Below are 6,000 nucleotides of genomic sequence, written 5' to 3' on the forward strand. Positions count from 1 at the left end.
CCTTGGCAACATTGGCCATCTCAACCCCAAAACCAATCTTGGCGACAAGGTTGGAAAGGAACTTACGAGAGCCATCCATAATATCCTCCATACCCAACTCCATGTTATCCCTACCATTCATCTCCTCCACAACCACATCCAACTCAAATATCCACACCCACTCAACTACCCGTACCACCATTTCCAAACCCACACATTGAAGTAGCTTAGCCCACTTACAATGCTGAGGTACAACACTTCCAAACATCTCCTCTTGAGATCAATGGTATTCACCATAGCTCAGGAAGATTATTGCGAAAAAGAGATTATCTTGATATCATTGAAGGACCACATCCAGAAGAAGAAGAGTCAAATGAGAAGACCACATAATCATGGGCTTCACTTAATGAAGAGCAGACATAAAAATCAGAGATTGAGAGAACTCGCTCATGGTTACCATCAAATCCTCCATGTAGTCAAGAGAACAATCAACAAAAAAAGTAAGATTTGAAGATCATGTAGAAATTCCCACTGCAGATCAACATATTATGTAATATACTAAAGCAAAATACAAGATCTACTTCTACAACAAAGTTTGCGGAAGCTTAATCGAATTGAGTAAGATCAAATAGAACACATATAACAGATGAAGAGAAATCAATCACACATGAACACGGAAGAATATTTTGGGGAAATCCTCAGCTGAAATCCCTGATCTTTGTATTGTCATACAAGTGGAAATATGTCCGGATTACACAAAGCTTTAGCTCACAAGCTATCCATCTCTCAGTACAATCCATCTGTTGCTCATAGACATTCAAAGGCTTCTCACAAACCTTCTCCTCTGCCCTCCAAACCTCCTATTTCCTTGCGCAGTTTTCCTTGGGGTCCAGTGCTACCACCTATGTGAATTGGCCTCTTCACACACTCACTAACCTCTGATCTAATTGTGCAATCCTAAAGAAGATAATTCCTTCTGCATGGATGAGTTTCTTATATAGGAAAATTCCTCCAACTGATAGTACATTGTCCCTTCATCTGATCTCAACTGGGTCTCTATCTAAATTGACATGCATGAGTTATTTATGAGAGAATATTCAGTTATATGAAGTGCAGCAGTTACATGCATGCATGCATTAACTAAATGAACTCTCAATCAGTTCCACAAACTGTTGGAACTAATCTAACTGGACTTAACTCAGTTAACTGAGCTAACTAATTGCAACTCAAAGTACAACTCATCCTGATCTCCTTAATTAAGGGATAACTTCCTCAATCAAAGGGATAACTATTGCATGTCTTCACATAGAATTCATGTTTGACTTTCTCCAACTAATTAACTCAAGATGAATTAATTAATTATTAATCAAACAGTTGCTAAAAACAAATTCAAATTTTACTTCTCAATTTTAGTTCAGGGACTAAATAAAACTGGAATCCATCTGAATTTCTATTTATAGAAATGCTATTTTTAGCACTTCCATTTTTCATTCCTTGTTGCTATGTCCAACACTAGTACCCAAACTACTATTTATAGCATTTCTTGTTGCCATTTTCAACACTCCCTCTCAACAAGAAAGGCATTCAACTCGAACCCAATCCTGAACCTTTGGAATGTTCAGCATGCAACACTTCTCCCAAGTGTTGTTACTCCAACAACTTTAGAAATAAAAAAATCTCCCAACTGACCTCCATGTTAGGCTAGAAACATCCTTTGATGTTGAAGCTTCCTCTGCCACTGACAAGTGCTCCCTCTCTTACCTCTAAGCTACTGCAACACTCTATGCATCTTGCATCGTTGCACACCTCTCTGTGCCATCCTACACTGGTGCAACACTCCTGTGCCTCTCGCGTTGTTGTAGCCTACTAGCTCTATGCTGTCTTAGGATTCCTGTATTGTAGCTCTCTCTGCCGCTCCATCCGCATCTGTCTCTACCCACTCAGCCAGTCTTGCTACTCCTCATCGGGGCTCCCGTAGCAAGGTCTAATCAAATAGGTTGGGTACCTCAATGATCCTACCCCTATTCCAGCCTTCTTGGGACTGTCACTCCACATCGCCCCACCTCCGACCTGGAGGTATGGATGCATGTGATCCCTCTGCCCACTTGGCTCAAAATTTCCCCTTACTGGAGGTCTCTGCATGAGTAGATGCCTCCACTCGATCTCCTCTTGGCTTCTCCAGTTGTGGATGCTCCACAACCTCCTGAAGTTGCTTCACCAATTGTGGCTCCTCCACAATTGTCAGAGACTTCTTCTAGCACTGCATGTTGAGAGGTAATGTACTCTCCCTCTCAACCACGAAGTCTCCTACAGTTGCCTTGCTCCTCAAGGCTTTGCATGCATCTTGAACCTCAAGAGCATACAGGTTCTTGACTCATGAACCAATTGCTTCACCTGTCTCATGGTGACGTGTCTAAGGAAAACCTTTCCCTTATTGAAGACTACATCATAGCCTTTATCTTCCAGCATAGCGACGGACACAAGATTCTTCTTCAGACCTAGTACATACTTTACATCAGTCAAGGTAATGCGAGTTCCATGCTCTGTTATGAAACCAGCTCAAGAAAAGATAGAAAAGATAGATCAACGCCTTAGAATTCAGCCTCTTCGAGGGGGCAACCTCCTTTAATTACATAAATGAACAATTCTTCGATGATTCAAATGAAAAAACCTCCTTTCTATATATAGGAGTCTATGGAGTCACAATATAATCCAGCCGACCTAACAATAATAATATAAAGCCACAAAAATAACAATAGAGGGATTCTATGGGGCACAAAAATAACAATATGGGGGTAATAGGGGCACAACGATATAAATAAGGGGTATAACTACAATAGTAATGGGGTAATCACTAGTATTATAGGGACCCAACATGCCCCTCTCCTTCAAAAAAGTGTTGTCCTCAACGCTTGAGTAGTTCTGGATACTTCTGCATAAAATTCTCATCCTCCCATGTGGAATCTTCAGCGGATAAGTTCTTCCACTTGATAAGATACTCTGAAATTGATCGATTTCGTAGCTGTCGAGTTCTTGTTTCTGTGACTGCTTCCGGTTCCAATATAATTTTTCCTTCCTCATCAATTTTTGGCAATATTGTTTGAATTGGGAGCTTGTCGCCTATAACCTTCTTTAAACATGAAACATGGAAAACTGGGTGCAATCGAGAAGCTGCAGGAAGCTCCAATTTGTATGCCATAGTACCAATCTTTTGCAACACCTTGTACGGACCATAATACTTTGGTGATAATTTATTATCCTTCTTAGCTTGCTTTAGGGACATTTGCTTATATGGTTGTAGCCGTAGGAATACCCAATCACCTACATCAAAACTTCTTTCACTGCGATGTTGATCTGCCTGTTGTTTCATTCTATTTTGTGCCAACACGAGGTTATCCTTTAAGAGTTGGAGGACTTGTTGTTGATGTTCGATGTGATGTTCCACTGCCTGAACCTTAGAATTTTCTCTTAAATATGATGTGATGGATGGTGGTTGATACCCATAAAGTGCCATAAATGGGGTCATTTTTGTTGCTGTATGGAAGGAAGTGTTATACCACCATTCAGCCAGAGGCAACCATTTGACCCATTGTGTCTGTTTATCAGATACAAAGCAACGAAGATATCCTTCCAAACATTTGTTTACTATCTCAGTTTGCCCATCAGATTGAGGATGATAAGATGAGCTATGAGCTAACTGAGTACCAAGACAAGAAAATAATTCTGTCCAAAAATTTCCAGTGAAAATGGGATCTCTGTCACTTACAATAATCTTTGGGTTTCCATGTAGCTTTTGAACTGTTTCCATAAATGCAGTAGAAACTGTACTGGCTTTAAATGGATGTGATAATGCACAAAAGTGTGCATACTTGGTAAGTCTGTCAACTACCACCATGATGACACTCTTTCCCTCAGACTTGGGTAAACCTGTGATAAAATCCATTGAAACCTCCTCCCAACGTTGGCTTGGAATGGATAAAGGTTGTAATAGACCCGGTGTCTTAATTGTTTCAACTTTATTTTGTTGGAAAACCAAACATTCCGCCACAAACTTTTGAATATCTGATTTAAGGCCATCCCAAAAAAATTCCTTCTTAACCCTGTGGTAAGTTTTTAAAAATCCTGAGTGCCCTCCTAAGGGAGAAGTGTGCAATTCCATAAGAATCTTTTGTTTTAGCTGGGAATTCTTACAGAGGTATAAGCGATCTTTGTACCATAACGAATCATTTTGCCAGCTAAATGTATCAGAAGTACTGGAATCTTGTTGTAGCTTTCGAATAAGTGCCCACACTTCTTCGTCATTCTTCCATTCCTTCCTTGCTTCGTTTATCCAATCTGGTTGGATAATAGAAATGGCACACAACAATGCTTCCACATCCTCATCCTTTCTTGAGAGTGCATCTGCCACCACATTTTGCTTCCCTTTTTTGTAGATGATTTCAAAGTCATAACCCAACATCTTTGTGACCCACTTTTGTTGCTCTTCAGAGGATAATCTTTGTTCTAAAAAGTATTTAAGGCTATCATGATCCGTTTTTACCTTGAAGTGTCTTCCCATTAGGTAGGGTCGCCATTTCTTAAGTGCATGGAGTATTGCCAACATTTCCTTCTCATAAATAGCTTTGCTTAAAAACTTTCCCTTGATTGGACGACTTTCAAAAGCAATGGGTCTTTCATCTTGCATTAGAACAGCACCAATTCCATTTCCTGAAGCATCACATTCCACAATAAAGGTTTTTGTGAAGTCCGGTGTAGCTAAGACCGGTGCTTGGCACATTGCCTCTTTAAGATGTTCAAAGGCCTTTGTTGCTTCCGGAGTCCATGAAAATGAATCTTTCTTCAATAATGTTGTTAGAGGTGCTGCTATTCTCCCATAATTCTTAACAAACTTGCGATAATACCCTGTCAACCCAAGAAATCCTCGCAGATGCTTTATGGATGTGGGGATTTTCCATTCCTTAATGGCTTTAATTTTGCTAGGGTCTACCTTAACTCCTTCATGAGATACAATATGACCCAAATATTCCACCTCCTGGACTCCAAAGAAACATTTGGATCTTTTTGCATATAATTGTTTCTCCTCCAATAGTTGTAGCACCCTGTCAACATGTTCAACATGATCCTTCCAAGACTTGCTGTAGATTAGTATATCATCAAAAAATACTAACACAAATTTTCTAAGGAATGGTTTGAAAATTGAATTCATCAAACCTTGAAATGTTGAAGGTGCATTGGTAAGGCCAAAAGGCATGACCAAAAATTCATAATGACCCTCATGAGTTCTAAATGCCGTTTTCGGAATGTCTTCAATCTTCATTCTGATTTGATGATATCCCGAACGAAGATCCAACTTGGTGAAGTAAATTGATCCATGCAATTCATCCAGTAATTCATCAATGACAGGAATGGGGAACTTATCTTTAATAGTGAGCTTGTTGAGCTCCCTATAATCCGGACACATGCGCCATGATCCATCCTTCTTGTGCACCAATACTACTGGAGCTGAGAAAGAACTTTGACTCGGTTGAATTATACCAGCCTCTAGCATTTCTGCAACCATACGTTCAATTTCACTTTTTTGGGCATAGGGATATCTGTACGGCCTGATGTTTGGAGGAACACTTCCTGGAATCAGATGAATAGCATGATCATGATCACGCATAGGTGGGAGACCTTTGGGAGTCTCAAATACCTTGGAATGATTGTCCAGGACTTTTTGGAGATCTGGAGAAATAGATGATTCCAATGTGGAAACATCTAGCGAACATAATTGTGCAATTACACCTCTTTGCTCCTTTTTTAGAAGCTTTGTCATGCCATTAGAGCTGATTATCTTTCCTGGTTTCCCTGCAATACCCCTTAATTCAACTTCCTTTCCTTCCGTAGAAAATTTGATGAAAAGTTCTTGAAAATTAAAAGCTATTGTACCCAAGGATTGTAGCCATTGGACTCCTAGTACAACATCAGCACCTCCCATTGGAATGGAAAGCATTGGGCTAGTCAATACATATTCTCCCATGG

The sequence above is a fragment of the Pinus tabuliformis genome, chromosome 3_2, assembly GCF_031772625.1.
Source record: "Pinus tabuliformis cultivar Carrire ecotype Pingquan chromosome 3_2, CPIR1, whole genome shotgun sequence".
In the NCBI taxonomy this organism is placed as follows: Eukaryota; Viridiplantae; Streptophyta; class Pinopsida; order Pinales; family Pinaceae; genus Pinus; species Pinus tabuliformis.